Source organism: Erinaceus europaeus, chromosome X (assembly GCF_950295315.1).
Source record: "Erinaceus europaeus chromosome X, mEriEur2.1, whole genome shotgun sequence".
NCBI lineage: Eukaryota > Metazoa > Chordata > Mammalia > Eulipotyphla > Erinaceidae > Erinaceus > Erinaceus europaeus.
The window spans coordinates 44,228,791-44,245,944 of NC_080185.1; the positions used below are offsets into that span (position 1 = coordinate 44,228,791).

The 17,154-nt window shown below is 42.8% G+C and overlaps 1 protein-coding gene across 4 annotated transcripts in view; it reads left to right on the forward strand.

Annotated features, from left to right (window-relative positions):
- The first annotated feature begins 6,699 nt into the window (after positions 1–6,699).
- KLHL13 (kelch like family member 13) overlaps positions 6,700–17,154 on the forward strand; it is a 264,819-nt gene continuing 254,364 nt past the window's right edge. For 2 of the 4 annotated variants that reach the window (XM_060183004.1, XM_060183006.1), the window contains exon 1: positions 7,432–7,713. The gene's annotated coding sequence lies outside the window, so the exon portion shown is untranslated. Of the gene's footprint in view, positions 6,715–7,425; positions 7,714–17,154 lie in introns of those variants that run through there. The other 2 variants (XM_060183005.1, XM_060182999.1) reach the window with 2 other exon arrangements.

Here is a 17,154-nt window from a genome sequence, read left to right on the forward strand (position 1 = left end):
AGGTGTCCTTCAGAATTCTTACCCTCTAGTTGTACATGCTAACTGTGTGTTATATTCTCTTCTGCTTAAGTGTAACTGAGATCGCTGGATGCCCAGGGTGATTGCCCATGTGTCTGTGATTTTGAAGATATAATTAAAGTCCCATCCAGAGGAGAGGCAGTTCTCCTGCTAACCTTGATGAAGCAAACAGTCCTGCTGTAAACTGTCTATGAAAGGTGTAGTCTCTAGAGTTTCTGCCTGTCAAGGTCCTCAATCCAACAGCCATGAGGAAGGAACTGAATCTAGACAACCACCTGAACGATCTTGGAAGAGGATTCTAATGTTCATATGTGTGTGTAGCCCTGCCAACACCTTCCTTAGAGTTTTCTAGGACCCTCAGCAGTGCACCCAACCATGTCTGGACTTCTGACCGATGAAACTGCAAATAATGAATGTGTGCTCTTTTAAACTGGCTGCCTTGTTTGTAGCCATTTGTTAGTTAACAATTAACAGTACCTAATTAACTAATACAACTCATAGGATATGTGCACTAACATTTTAAATGTTTGCCCCATTATTTTGGTTTGCAAGAGCCTCCTTAACAAAGTCCACGGACTAGATGGTTTTGTTCAACAATAAAAGAAGAAACAGGCAGAAGTAGATAGTATAATGGTTATGCAAAGAGACTCTCATGCTTGAGGCTCTAAAGTCCCAGGTTCAATCCCCCACACCACCACAAACCAGAGCTGAGCAGTGTTCTGGTAGAAACAACACACACACACACACACACACACAACACACACACACACATAATTTCCAAATAAAAACATATATATAATCTCCAAATATTTATTGATTGATTAAGCACCCACTGTATAAAAAGATTGTGTGAAATGTCGAAAAGTGTCAGTCCCTACTTTAAAAAAAATGTCACTGTTGTTACTAAAAGAAAAAACATTCTCACAGTTCTAGAGGCCAACTATCCAAGATGTCAGCAGACTTATTTTCATCTTAGTATTTTTTTATTAGGGATTTAACATTATTTTACAGAATTATCAGACTTGAGGTGCATTTTCATACCCACATATGATACATGTTAGTCACCACACCCTCCGTTCAAGTTCTGTACCCTCAGTCCCACTATAGCCTTCTTAGTTCTCACATCCTTCAAGAAACAATATGGTGAGTCCTCTTTTCTGTTTTGTCTTTGGCAAGTGTGTTTGCTTTGGTCATCCATATTACCTATAGTCCCCATATGAAGTGAAATTTTCTGGTAGCTGTCCTTAACCTCTTGTTTTCACTCAGCATAATCACCTCAAGTTCCATCTATTTTGTTCCAAATGATACAATCTCATATTTTTTTTGGATTGCAAAGTAGTAGTCCATGTATATATCTTCCACAACTTTTTTATTATTCATTTGTCATTGGACATTTAAGTACTTTCATAATGTAGCTACTACATGACATAGCAATAAACATAGAGGCGCACATAGTCTTTCAAATGTGTGCTTCCATCTCCTCTGAGTACATACCTAGGAGTGGCATTGCTGGATCTTAGATTATCTTCATGTTTATTTGCATAAGGACTATCTCTATCATTTTGCATGGGGGGCTGTGCCAGTTTGCATTCCCACCAACAGTGTACCAGACATCTTTTTCTCATCCTGGTGAACAAATGTCATACCCTGTTTTGTTGATGCTGTCCATTCTCACAGGTATGAAGTGGTATCTCCTTGTGGTCTTAATGTGCATTTCTCTAATGATAAGTGACATAGAGATTTTTTTTTAAATATGTCTGTGGGCCATCTGGATGTCTTCTTTAGAGAATTTTCTATTCAGATCTTTTGTCTATTTTATCATTGCATTGCTGTTTTGCTGTGGAGATGAAGTTCTACCTAAATCAATTTATAGACTCAGTGTAATCACTATTAAAACATCAAATTCATTCTTCAAGGAAGTATAACAATCCTAAAATTTGCATGGGATCAAAAATGACCACAAGTAGCCAAAGCAATTCTGAAATAAATGAAAATAAATGGTGGTATTGTGCTTCTTGATTTCCAAATATATTAGAAAGCAATGGTAATTCAGCATTGTGTTATGTTCATAGCAGCGCAATTTGTAATAGGCCAAACCTTGGAAGTAACCTAGATGTCCAACAACAGATAAGCAGCTAAGAAAGTTGTGATACACATACACAATGGAATACCACTCAGCTATTAAGAATGATGAATTCACCTTCTTGACCTTATCTTGGATGGAGCTTGAAGGAGTTAAGTGAGATAAGTCAGAAGAAGATGGATATGGGATGACCTCACTCATGGATAGAAGTTGAAAAAAAAAAGTACAGAGGTGGAAAACACAAAGTAGAACTTGGCCTGGGTATGGTGTATTGCACCAAAGTAAAGGTCTCTGGGCTGAGAGAGGGCTTTCAGGTCCTGGTGATCGATGGTGGAGGAGGACCTAGGTGAGTAGTTAAGAGTGCCATGCTGAAAATTGAGAAATTTTACATATGTATCAAAATCTGTATTTACTGAAAACTATTAATACCCTCAATTAAAAAAAAAGAAAAGGAAGAGAATTTTTTTTAAAAAAAGTATAGTATTAGAACAAAAACAGGCACTCAGACCAATGAACATAATATAAATCCCAGAAATAAAAACACACATATATGAAAATCTAATATATAACAAAGGTTCTCAATGGGAGAAAAGAAAGACTCTTTAACAAGTGGTGTTTAAAAAACTGGACAGTCAGGGCTGGGTGGTGGCACATCTGGTTGAGCGTACTTGTTACAGTGAGCAAAGACTTGGTTCAAGCTCCCGGTCCTCAACTGCAAGGGGAAAGTTTTGTGAGTGATGAAACAGGGCTGCAGGTGTCTCTCTGCCTTCCTATCACCACCTTCCCTCTCAATTTCTGGCTGTCTCTATCCAATAAATAAAAAAAAGAAAAGAAAAACTGAACAGTCATATGTAGAAGAATGAAACTAGACCATCAGTTAAAACCACGCACCAAAATTAACTCAAAGTGAATTAAAAATCTAGATGTTAGGCCTGGAAATAAATAAGCAAATGAACAAACAAACACACAGGACACAACATAAGTGAAACACTTCAGGATTTGAACATCAAATATATATTTTAAGACTCAACCCCATGGGCCTGGGAAACTGAGAAAAAGAATAAGCAGATAGGAATACAACAGATTGAAAAGTTTCTACACATCAAAAGAAACTGCCCCAAAGATGAAAAAGTAACCAAGCAATTGGGAGAAGATATCTGCATACCACACATCTGACAGGAAATGGATATCAAAGGTTTACAAAGGTGTTTTCTTTTGAGGCCTCTCTCCTTGGCTGTAGTCAGCTACCTTCTTGATGTGTCCTCACATGTTCCTTTCACTGTCTCTATCCTACATGCACAGGTTGAATCTGTGTTCAAATCTCATCTTCTTTTAAAAAAATTATTGATGAGAGAGAGAGAGAGAGAGAGAGAGAGAGAGAGAGGAGGGGGAGAGAGATGGCAGGAATTAAACTTGGGACCTCATACTTGCAAGTTTTATGCTCTTGTCACTGTGCTTGTAGCTTTAATAGTTTCTCATAAGCATAGCTGTCTTCTTGGGTTGGGCTAACTTGCATCCCCCCAAAAGATTAGTTTAATTGTCTCTTTGCAGAGTTTACCTACAAATGAGACTGCATTCTGAGTTAAGATTTCCCTATCTGAATGGGGGGTGGGGTTGAGCACAATTCAGTCCATAAAAAGCAACACTTTTTTTCTTTTTTTTTTTTAAAGATTTATTTTTTTATGAGAAAGGAGAGACAGAGAAAGGGAGAGAGCGAGAGAGACAGAGAGAGACAGAGAGATAACTAGACATCACTCTGTTATATCTGCTGCTGGAGACTGAACTCAGGACCTCATGCTTGAGATGCTTTATCCACTGTGCCACCTCCCAGACCACAACACTTTTTTCCCCCATATTCTTTTCACTACTGATACTTTGTTTTAACTTGTTTTCTTATTCACCGAACCTGTTATACATCTCTATCATTCACTTTTTTTTTTTTTAATTTTTTTTTTTACTTTATGGATCGACCTCGTGGTGCATCCCGTGAGTACCCATTTATTGGGGAAACTGACGATCCTTCCTAGCCGACTGAATCCACATGGATCCCAGTCACTTTCAAAGCCAGCAACAAGCAGCTCCTGACAGCTTTCAACCTGACGCTGTTGACTGGCTATGGAAGAAGGGCAAACGCTAGAAGAAGAAGAAGTAAAATAAAATAAAAAGTGGCGCTGGTGGTCTTGGCACAAACTCTGAGTCCCCACCTGCAGGGTGGAAGATTAAGGAGCTGTGAAGCAGTGCTATGAGTCAGTCAGTCTTTCTCTCTCTCTCTCCCCTCTCTCTCTTCTCTCTCTTCTCTCTCTCTCTCTCCCTCTCCCTCTCTCTCTCTCCCTCTTTCTCTCTTCACTTCTTTACTTCCCTCATCTTTTTAAATTTCTCTCTACCCTATCACATAAAAGAGGAGAGAAGGATGCTGGGATGGGTGGGTTTGTCTGCAAGCATTGCACTCCAGAGAAAACCCTGGTGGCAATAGATAAAACAAAACAAAACAAACTCTTGATTTTTGGGCTACCAGTCAACATGTAAAATTGCGGATGATTACATCTGTAGTTGCTAGTGCCAATCAATCAAATATCAGCAAAAACACCTTTTTTTCTTAGATCTACAGATGCTTTACATCTGTAGATATAAGAGGGCCTCTCCCATGCCTTAGATTTATTATTATTATTTGCTAGAGCACTGCTCAGCTCAGGCTTATGGTGGTGTGGGAGACTGAGCCTGCAGCATTGGAGCTTCTGTCAGGAGGTTTTTGCGGAACCATTATGCCAAATACATCATGACTTTTCAGACAACCCAATACTTTCCCACCTCTCCAACTGAGTCAATTATCACCCCATCCTAAATTCAGGAAAACACATCCAGAGAGGGGAAGGTGCTAACTTATGGTCACACAGCATATAAGTGCCTTCTGACTCCTAGTCTAGTGCTTTGTTCACTAGATAACCACTTTGAAGTTATTCTAAGCCCCAAAGTAACCTATTCTTACTAAACAAATATATTTGTAGTCTGTTACTGTAGTTTGAATGCAGAATCTCTCAATCTCCTCTCTTTCCTATGTACCCTGAGTGTTTTTCTCATGTGTCCATAAAAGCTGCTGAGGACACTCCTGTTGATCCCACTGTTCTGCCACTTCTGTTTGAAAACATCATGTAAAGCACCACTTCTTGAACCTATTTTCCCTATGTTTTTGAGAAATTTATTGATTCATTTATTTTTATTTGCTAGGTCAGAGATAAATTGAGAGGAAAAGGGGACAGAGAGGGAGAAAGAGACAGAGAGAGACATTTGCATCACTGTTTTGCCACTTGTGTGAAGCTTCTTTCCTTACAAATGGGGACCAGGTTCTTGAACCCGGGCCGTCGCACATGGTAATGTGCTCTCAAACAAGTGTGTCACTGCTTGGCCCACCTAATCTTTCTTTTAAAAAATATTTATTCACCAAATTTGATAGGACAGAGAAACACTGAGAGGGGAGAGATGATAGATAGATAGATAGATAGATAGATAGATAGATAGATGGCAGGATTTTGCACTCCTGCTTCACTGCCTGTGAAGCATCCCACTGCAGGTGGGGAGATGGTGCTTGAACCCCTGTCCTTGTTCATGGTGATGTGTGTATTCAACTGGATGCATAGCTGACTGGTCCCTTGAACCTTTTTCTTTTCTTTTTCTTCCTTTTTTTTAATGGCAGGGATAAAGCAGTGATTTAGTGGTTATCAACTCAGTTTGTATTATACATTTTAACTTACTAGCCAGGATTTCCATAGAAGCTCAAATTGATAACTTTAAATTCATCTTCTCAATGACAGTGTGAACTGTGTTTTCCACAGTTAGGCATTCACTGTGTAAGGGAGATATATAATAATTATCAAATAAGCATAAAGGAAAAGGCAATGAGTGTGTTTCTCTTAGTGAAAAAATAAATCAAAAGTAATACACCAACAGGTAAAACATGAAAATATAAATTCCATGAGTGTTTTGAGTTCTATCCAAAAGTACTTTCCAAAGGCAATTTTTCAAAGGTAATTCTTACAGTTTGATAAAGCTCAATAATGTGGCACTAACTTTAATTCTGGCAATTTTTGAGTAGCTGATTATTTATAAAGTCACCTAAAAAAAACCCCGTGAATAGAATTTCCATTTATGGCATTTGAAATACCAAGTCAGCAATGCTCGGATCTCAGATTCCCGGTGGGTTTTTTGGTAGGCAAAGGGATAAACGTCAGAAAACATTAACAGCTACGGTCCGTATAGTTATTTGATCACTGTCTGAAAGAAACTATGAGAGAAAGATAAAAGTCCCATGCCTAAACAACCTAGGTAATAGTGATCAAACTAGTTGTGAACAGGGAACTTCCTTTAATTTCCCAAACAGGAGTCCTGGAATTGAAAAGGAGAAACCTCCTCGAAGGCAAAGGAGTAAGAAAGTGGTCCCAGGCTGTAGCCAGGCAGTAGTCTGCGGGGGTGGGGGTGGGGGGGTGGTCAAGATCCTGACTCACAAGAGCCTTTTTGAGTTTGGAAACAGAGTATCACAATGGCTAAGAGCCTGGACTGCTTGAGGCTACAAAGAGCATAACCTTGGACAACTCTGACCTTTTCCTGTTTGGTCACTGGTAAGCTGGAGACAGTAATATGGATCTCAAGGAGGAGCGGTGAGAATAAATCTAGTTCAGCACTGGGGTCAGGCTCAGAGCAGAGCTACACAGGCGAATGTATTCTTCTTGTCCTAGTAGTCTCTACTTCTGTGGAGAGGAGGGCAGAGGAAGCGTGCGGCGCCCTGGGAGGGAGAGAGATGAATGGTTGTGGGAGAGCCCAGGCCAGGCTGGTTCTCAGGTGCTTGTCCCGCGGAGAGAGAGCATGGCGGTGTCCAGATTACACCCCGCGCCCGGGGTCTGGGGTGACTCAGAGGGGTCACGGCCAAAGCCAAAGGCTGGCAGGAGGCACGGACGCGCCTCCTCCACGAGTGTGGCTGGAACTCCGGGCTGGCGCGCCGCTGGCCCTGGAGACTTGACAGTCCCCAGCACCCTAGCCTCCAGGTCCCCCGGGGGCCAAGCGGACTCCTAGTCGGGCGTGAGGGCCACCGGGCGCCCAGCCCGTCCCGGGCTCCAGCCTCACCACGCGTGGGTTCGGGTGGAGGAGTTGCGCTCGGACCCTCCGCACCGTCCTAGCCCCAGCTCCCCGCTGCCACCCGCGCAGGCGCCGCCAGGGCCACCCCCGCCGCCATGTTTCCCCCGCCCGCCCCCGCGCGCCCTCCCTCCTCAACTGGGCTCCCGCCCCCTCCCGCGTCCCCCCACCCCCCGGTGAGGTCAGGCGGAGGCTCTGCCGCGGCGGTCGCGGCGGCTCGGCTCCTATTCCGGGGAAGCCTGGCACACGGACGCTTAGGACACTGAGCAGCGCGGCGCTTGGGTTAAGGTCGGGTGCTCTCTGCCTGCCTGCCTGCCTGCCTGCCTGCTGGGGAAGACAGCGCGAAGTGCCGGGGCGAGCCCGGGGGTGCGGAGGTGCGGGGGGCGGCTGCACAAGGGAGCTCCCGCTGAGCCCAGCGACTTGCTCTTTGGCCCTTGGGCGCAGCAGCCGGCGGACGGGCGGTGGGACGCCGGGACGCGGCGAACAAGGTGAGACACGGTCCTGAAGTCGCCGCCGGGGCGCCAGCCACCGCCTCCCCGCCGCTGGGACCCCGCGCGTCGCTGTCTGCACCCCGGGGCCAAGGGGCAGGGAACCAGCTCCGCTGCTTGCACGCCCCCCGCGCACCCCCTCTTCTCCCACGTGCGGGTGCGCGCCCTCTCTCCCGCACCTTCTCACCCCTACCTCCTGGACTCGTTGGCTTCGCCTGACGCCTGGGTTCTTTTTAGGATCCCAGCACCCCGTTTCCCTCTTGTTTCTTTGTTACCCCCTCCACGATCTTCTCGTCCCAGCTTGGCTGCAGCTGTCCTGATCTGGGGTCCCTCAGGCTACCTCGATCCCACCGTCCCTTACCTTCTAACAGTTTATGCCTTTCGCTTTCCAACCCATCCCTTCCTGAAGATGTTCGAACTCCTCTGGCTTCCCTGGCTCCCAAAGTCAGGAGCACATTCTTCTCCCTCCCTCGAAGCTTGTAACTCCGCTCGGAAGGGCTTCATCTCTGGATGTCTTGGCTTCTTTCCTTTCATCACAGTTTGAATTAATGACGTTCTTGGAAGCTTGCAGTCTTGCCTACGGTTTATTGGCATCGATGAGAATGATCCTCTAGTAAATACCCGCTAAGGAGTCCTAAAGTTTCTTTCTAGGTTTCAGTGACTTTGTCCAAGAACCACAACCACTTAATTTTAATTGTTAGCGTGTTTTTATGTAATCCAAGTGTCGCCAATCTGATTATTTCGCCAATCTGATTACTTCCTTCAGCCCAGCAGGAGAGAGAGAGAGAGAGAGAGAGAGAGAGAGAGAGAGAGAGAGACTGAGAGAGAAGGGACTTTTGATGTCTGGCTCCGTTTCTCCATCTGCAAAGTGGGTTCTTCCATCGTTTTAATGTTCTCAGAGGAATCTAGTGGTTTGTGAGAAAGTCACTGAACTGACTTTTTAGTGTCTCGGGCTGATTACTAAGTACATCAGATGGGAACTGATGAACTCAGGGGTTGAAAACTACCTTTAATAGGAGAATACCTTTTTTTTTAAGCCACAGTTTCTTACCGTTAATGTGTGTATGAACCCTTTGACCAGCATTTAAAAATATATATATATATATATCTCAGTCTAGATAACAAAGAGATCTAACTTGTGGCATTCCAGAATTGTGTAGTTAAGAAAGAGCATTTTTTCTGTGGATTGAAGATGGGTTTGCTCAAGTTGACTGCACACAATAACAGCTCTCTGTGGTAGCTTGGGGAATTCCCCTCCCCTCCCATGCCTTTGCCCTGCGAGGTGCCTTTAGTCACTTACCTGGAACTAGTGTGTGCAGAAAAGTAAATGGAGAAGCCCAGAGTGCAAGCAGGCACAGTGAACTAGCACAAGCTGAGGTTTGCCAGCTTTTTTTTTTCTTTCAGATGGTGCTCATATTTGACTTTTTTTTTAAAACAAGAACACCACTCAGCTCTGGCTCTTGGGGGCTCAGAAGGATGAAACCTGGCACCTCACATATTCAAATCTGCTTGCTACCACAACACATATCTTCCTGGCCCTCACATTTGAAATCAGAGGAAAATGAAGTGATTACAGAGTTTGGATGTCATTTTGCATTTAAGACTATTGGCAAGACCTCCTTAATTACAAGTCCTTATACCATCCTTAAACTCAACAGAGTGAGGGGTTGTCTGCTTGATATAGGGCCAAGTGTGCACTAACTGGCAGTAATCACAGAAGAAGCCAAATGAAGGTGACAGCTCGTTTTTTACTATCCTGGTAACACTTCTTTTGGCGGTGAGACAATGAAGGTATTGATAGTTTCTGATGCAACCTCAATGAGATTAAAAAAAAACTGACAGATGAAAACCTCAACTTCGGGAAGGTTTTGAATCTGCCATTTTTATAAGCACACACTTTGAAAAGTGGAGTGTGACTAGAGAGAGAGTTAGTTGATGTTCTGAAGAAAGTGGTTCCCATAAAAACAGTAAAGGCTATTGCTTATCAGTTTACTGAGATAGCTTCTAAATGACCTGGGGTTTCCTCTCATTCACTCAATGAATTCCTGATTTCATGTTAGTTCTAATAAAGGGGAGGGGGCAGGAAAAGCGGAGTATAATTAATGTACCCTTCTTAATCTGTAACTTTCTTTTAAAAAATATTTTCTTTCTTTATTGGATAGAGACAGAAATCAGTAGGAAAAAGGGAGATGCAGAGGGGAGAGGAGGGAGAGAGTTAGAGGGAGAGTTAGATATGGGGAGAGAGAGAGGAAATGAGAGAGAGAGAGAGAGAGAATATCAATCCAGGAGATTGAGATCTGCAGCACTGCTTCACTGCTCATAATGCTTTCCCCTTGAAGTGGGGACTCCTGGGCTTGAACCCAGGTCCTTGCACATTCTTTTTTGTTTGTTTTTAAGGATTTTATTTATTTATTCATGAGAAATGAAAGAAGAGAAAGAAAGAACCAGACATCATTCTGGTACATGTGCTGCCGGGGATTGAACTCAGGACCTCATGCTTGAGAGTCCAATGCCTTAACCATTATGCCACCTCCCGGACCATGTCCTTGCACATTCTAACATGTGCACTCTAACAGGTTCAACAGACTAGTCTGCACTTTCCTTGACTGATCATTCTAGAAGTATATACTTGCCACTGTTTCTAAGAAAATGATTATCAACAGTAACGTTATGTCCCCCCCCCCACACACCTTTGGTGATTATGGAATCTATATCTAAGCTATGATCACCACTAGTGTGAACTAGGAAAAAACTCAAGGTGAATGTGAACTTGTTAGCATCATTTGCTCGGGATCTTCAGTACGACTTGACATGTATTTGCTAACTCAACTGTACAGCTAGAAATTATCAGAGTGCATATTACTTTTTAAAATTTAAAAAAAATTAATTATATTTATTTATTTATTGGATAGAGACAGTCAGAAGGGAAGGGGTGATTGGGAGACAGAGACACCTACAACACTGCTTCACCACTCATGAAGCTTCCCCCTGCAGGAGGGGACCAGAGTATCCAACCTGAGTCTTTGCACATTATAACATGTGTGCTCAACCACTCAATCAGGTGCGCCACCACCTGGCCCCCAGAGTGCATATTTCTAATGTTACTAAACATAACTGTAGCTCACCATTGAATTATCCTCTCAGTTGTCTCTGCTTTTGAATTACTCTTCTCTGTACTTTGACTTATGGTGCTAGTGAAATGAGAAGTGCCAGTTTTCAAATTGGTTGGCTTCCTACTGCAGCCTCTTAGAGATTTTTCCCCCCTTTCTTAAATGCAGTGGTTGAAGCCAATCTGTTTTTTACTGTTGGGAAAAAGAGCCACAAGCATTTGTGAGACATCATCATATTTCTGAAAATGATGGAGAAGGATGAGCATTGAGAAAATAGCTCAATAATCACAAAAAGGGAGACTTCCTCTTTTTTTTTAAATTTTTATTTATAAAAAGGAAACACCGACAAAAAACACCTGATAAGAGGGGTACAACTCCACACAATTCCCATCAGAACTCCGTATCCCATTCCTTCCCCTGATAGCTTTCCTATTCTTTATCCCTCTGGGAGTATGGACTCAGAGTCGTTATAGGATGCAGAAGGTGGAAGGTCTGGCTTCTGTAATTGCTTCCCCACTGAACATGGGCGTTGACAGGTCGATCCATGCTAAAGGGAGACTTTCTGAAGCTACTAACATGTTATACTTTCTTTGGTAAACATCTTCCATATTAGGCACAAGATTCCCTGTTCTTTTTTTGTTGTTTGTTTTTTCATTTTGTATTGATTTAATAATGATCAACAAGACTGTAGGATAAGAGGGGTACAATTCCCATACCCCTCTTACCCTATGCTCTTATCAGTGTTTCTGTTTTATAAATAATTTTTTTTAAAAAAGAGGGGGTACAATTCCCACCACCAGAGCTCTGTATCCCATCCCCTCCATTGGAGGCTTCCCTATTCTTTATCACTTTGGGAGTATGGATCCAGGATCATTATGGAGAGCAGAAGGTGGAAGGTCTGGCTTCTGTAATTGCTTCTCCACTGGACAAGGGCATTGGTAGGTCAATCCATACTCCCAGCCTGTTTCTGTCTTTCCTTATTGAGGCAGGGCTCTGGAGAGGTGGGGTTCCAAGACACAATGGTGAGGTCCTCTGCCCAGGGAAGTCATGTTGGTGTCATGGTAGCATCTGCAACTTGGTGGCTGAAAAGCTTTAATATATAAAGCATAACAAATTGTTTCATAATCAGGAACCTAAAGGTAAGAATATAGCAGATGAGATTTGGGGGGTCTCCCTTTTGAAAAAATCTAGGAAGTCTATTTTAGCTATTTTCCAAGGGGCCCATGACTTTACTAATTTTGTTTAAGCCCAGCAAATTCTTATTGCACATTAGACAGGACAAAGGGGGAGGGGGAGAAGAGAAGGAGAAAGATGGGGGCGGGGAGACAGACAGACACATGCCACTCCTGCACATTGAACACCTAGGTTCAAACCAGAAGTCTCAGGCATGTGGATCCCAAGCTCTCCCTATTGAGCTATCATCCAGACCCCACAAAGACTCTTTCGTATGTCAAGACCTGATCCTTGCTCCCTCCTGTGGACTCAACCTCAAGGAGGGTATAGTCTACCAAAGTTCAGCAGCAACACATAAATAAATGAAGAGTGTAAGACCAACATTGCAAAATGTGTAGTGGAGAACTGGAAGGAGCTTATTTAATTTAGCCAGGGTGGTCTGGAGCAGCCTATTAGCTAATGTGCCTTTTAAACAGAGACCTGAAATAGAAGAGGAAAGGTTTAAGAACCAAGGCCTTGGAAGATATAAACAGACAAACAAACAAACAAAGTTTGTGCATTCAAGGAACAGAAAGTAAGCAAACCAGCATGGCTGGGACCTGATGATCTGGTTAGGGCAGTAGTCAAAGGTGTTTGACTGCTTAGAGGGGTCAGATAGTAGATAATGCAGAGAGGAGATTCTGATAAAGAATTTGGGTTTGGTTCTAAAAATAATGAAAAACTCTTGAGGAGTGTTTGTTAACTATTTTTTTTTTCTGTAGACAGCCAGTGGGGGAAACTTATCTAGGGGAAATAAAACAATAATAGTGTTTTGCAGAGCTTAAATAGGATAGCTGTTCAGTTGTTTACATTAAGACCTGAGAAAGGAAAACTTTGTTTGATATGTGTGCTAAACAGATACGTAATTCTGTTCTACCCTGTCTAGATAAAGGGAATGGGAACTTGGGGTGGGGGAGGGTTGGCAAATATGTGAAAAACCAGTTTGCTTTCTTTCTACTGTCCTACTGAAGTCAAGTTGTGATCAACTCTATTAAAAATTAGATCTTGGGCTGGGGAGATAGCATGATTCTTGCAAAATACTTTCATGCCTGAAGCTCTGAGGTCCCAGGTTTAATCCTCAGCACTACCTTAAACCAGAATTTAGCAGTGTTCTAGGGTCTCTCTCTCTCTTTCTTTTAATTGATTTATTTATTCCCTTTTGTTGCCCTTGTTTTTTATTGTTGTATTTAGTATTGCTGTCATCCTTGTTGGATAGGACAGAGAGAAATGGAGAGAGGAGGGGAAGACAGAGAAGGGGAAAGAAAGATAGACACCTGCAGACCTGCTTCACTGCCTGTGAAGCAACTCCCCTGCAGGTGGGGAGGCTGGGGCTCCAACTGGGATCCTTATGCCAGTCCTTGAGCTTTGCACCACCTGTGTGTAACCCACTGCACTACCGCCCGACTCCCTCTCTCCCTCTCTTAATATTTATTTATTCCCTTTTGTTGCCCTTGTTACTCTTTATTGTTGTTGTCATTGTTGGATAGAACAGAGAGAAATGGATAGAGGAGGGGAAGATAGAGAGGGGGAGAGAAAGATAGACACCTGCAGACCTGCTTCACTGCCTGTGACATGACTCCCCTGCAGGCGGGGAGCCAGGGGCTCGAACCGGGGTCTTTATGCCAGTCCTTGCGCTTTGCACCACCTGTGCTTAACCCACTGCGCTACAGCCTGACTCCCTTTCGCTTTCTCTCTCTCTCTCTCTAAGTAAATAAACTGTTAAAAACATCAGATCATTGTTCAACTTCAGAATTTATCAGAGAATAATGTTATATTTTCTCATAGAAACTGTTTCCTTTGGAAGGTTTAAATTTTCCCTTATGTATAAACGAACAACGAACAACTTAGATTTTAGAAATAGTCTTTGGGATTTGAAACAGGACTTGCCAATTTACTTCAGCTGTTGCCTTCCCCAACAATTTCAAATTACCGTTATTTTATTCTCTGGGAGATTAAGTTTGTCGTATTCCTTGAGGCTTAACTGAACTGAGTCTTGGCATTTAATTTATTGCTAGGGAGACTTGCTTGAAAGCAGTTGAGCTTTGGAGTCCAGTTGATCCCAAATAGGAATATAGATGGTTATTGGCATTCATTCATTCAGTGGAAGTAAAGCCCTGTATTATAGGGGAATCTTCAGTGACTCTTACAGAGTGTAGGTCCAACTTTTCAACTCAGCACGAGGGTCCTTCTAGACATGATCTGGGCCAAGTTTACCACTCTTCCTATTTTCAGTCCCGTTTGGTTTAAATGAATTCCCCCAGTTGAAACTTCAGTGATTTGGCATCATTCTTGGCACAGAGTATGTGCACAATAACTACTTGCTGACTGAATGCTGTGGCATCATCCGTTTCCTTTGTCATTGTAAATCCCAACCCTCGTTGAAGGAACCATTCAAATCCTGTGCCCAGTTTTACACGCATATGCATACACACGCACGCACATACCTAAGCACGCACGAACGCACGCACACACGCAAGTGAGTGGCAGTCATACACTTGCTATGTACTTCATAAGTATCTTCATTTGATGCTTGGGCAGCACACCACTGATCTCGGGCTCTGTGGAAGCAATCTGAACATTGCCTGGTTGTCTCATCCCTGTACCCTAAGCACCTGGCACTGTGGCCTGCCTCTATAAATAGTTGTTGACTAATCGATAGATGCTGCCTTCTGCTGTTTCTGCTGCAATCGTTCTGGATACTAAAATTGTTTAATGGTGACTTCCATTTCACATGCTTGTCTGGTGTTCTCAGGTGACTTTTAAGCGAGGTCACAGAGCACAAGCTCTGGGGCTAGACTCAGAACTGGAGCTTCCTGGATTCCAGTTCTAGCAAGAAGACTTAACAGTGGGCATAAGGTGAGTTAGTTAACATTTTTTACCCTTCAAACAGAGCACTGCTCAGCTCTGGTTTATGGTGGTATCAAACCCAAGACCTTTGGTGTCTCATTCATCAAAGTCTTTTTGTCTAACCATTATGCTTTCTCCTCAGTCCAGAGTTAGTTAATTATCTAAATCACATTGTCTATCTGTATAATAGGAACAATTGAATTTATCTGTTAGGTAAGGATTAATGGTAAGCACTAAATAGATTATCTAGGTCTACAACGAGCTGCTTGCAATTTTGAAATTTCGACTTCCCTGAAAACGGATACGTTATAACTGGTAAGTTAGATACTAAAACTTAGGCAGTGGCAAATCTAACAAACTGACATGAGGGTACTTATAGTCCTTTCTTTCTTTCTTTCTTTCTTTCTTTCTTTCTTTCTTTCTTTCTTTCTTTCTTTCTTTCTTTTAATGAGAGAGAGAAAGATATACACAGAGGGAAACCAGAACACTGCTCAGCTCTGGCTTATGGTGGTGCTCGGGATTGAACCTGGGACCTTTCGTGGTGCTTATAGTCTTTATTCTTCCCAATGTTATTCTATATTTGGGTTTGTTTTATAATTAGTAATATGTGCATGGGGGCAATGGCTCTGAGCTTACTGGACTATTACACAATATATAGTATAAACGGGTTATTGCCTGTCCACAAGTCTGAACATTTCTGAATTTAGAAACACATCTGCTTTTCAGATAGGGGACTTACAGTGAATTACTTTAATCAGGTACTTGCCCATTGTGAATTGTTGTCGGTGGTGATTAGGGCGGCAAATACACTATTTCATCCTTCTCAATATCTTGCTCATTATGGATGCCATGTAAATGATTGCTAATTTATTCAGGTACCAACCCCGGGCTGGCTGTTTGAGCCTCTTTTTATCGCAGGAAAACAAATATGCCCTGTTTACCTGATTGAAATGAGTCCAAACTCAGGTCTGTGAGTACTTTTTCATTTGGTATCATGAAGGGAATTTATTTAGTTTTTTTATTTTGGTTTTTTTTTTTTTGGTATTTAATCCAAAGTATATTTCTTTTTTAAAATTTTTAAAATTTATTTTAAAAAGGAGACATTAACAAAACCATAGGATAAGAGGGGTACAACTCCACACAATTCCCATCACCAGATCTCTGTATCCCATCCCCTCCCCTGATAGCTTTCCTATTCTTTATTCCTCTGGGAGTGTGGACCCAAAGTCATTGTGGGATACAGAAGGTGGAAGGTCTGGCTTCTGTAACTGCTTCCCTGCTGAACATGGGCGTTGACTGGTCGATCCATACTCCCAGTCTGCCTCTCTCTTTCCCTAGTAGGGTAGGGCTCTGGGGAAGCAGAGTTCTAGGACACATTGGTAGGGTCATCTGTCCAGGGAAGTCTGGTCGGCATCATGCTGGCATCTGGAACCTGGTGGCTGAAAAGAGAGTTAACATACAAAGCCAAACAAATTGTTGACCAATCATGGACCTAAGGGCAGGAATAGTGCAGATGAAGTGTTGGAGGGTCCTCCATTTTGTAGATGGCTAGTAGGCATATTTTAGTTATATTTCAAAGGGCCTGTAGCTATACTAGGTGTTTTTTTTTTTTTCTCTGAGGCTGAAATCTGATATGCAGGTGGATCCAAGTTACTGTCTGCAGAGGTGATGTCATGGCTGGAAAAGGAACAGAATGCTGGATCGGGGAAGAGAGTACCTCCCTAATATGGGAAAGGTGTATAAATATTGTTGATTGTAAACCCCATCAATTTGATTTGGTCTGGGGCCCATATTCATCTTATGAGCCTGTATAACCTTTGCATCCCTGTAGATCTGAGCTCACATTCTGTGGTCATGAGTAGGAACATTCCATGCTGCCCCAGTATCGACCCATCTTCCACAGGTGTAGCATAGAGTATGTTGTCCATCCTCCGAAGGGAGGATGGAACATTCTCTACTGTTGTTGATCCAAGTGAGGGCAGGGTCCTATGGGGGGACCTACAAAGGGGTCTTTTTTTGTTGTTCCTGATAGAAATGACATGTAGCAATGAAGAGAGGGATTCATTCGAGGTCTAGGCCCATCATGTCTTTTTGGGAATCTCAGGGCTCCCCGCCTAGGGCCCCAGCTGATGGGGTGGCCTATAGTGACTAAAGAGTCATCGTTAAAGTATGTCACTCTCTTGCCCTTATTCAGCCTTTTCAGTCCTTGCTTTGCCAAGGTTCGCTTTGGAGTGAGTGAGAGAACTGTAATAGGAAGTAGGTGAGGAGGGTA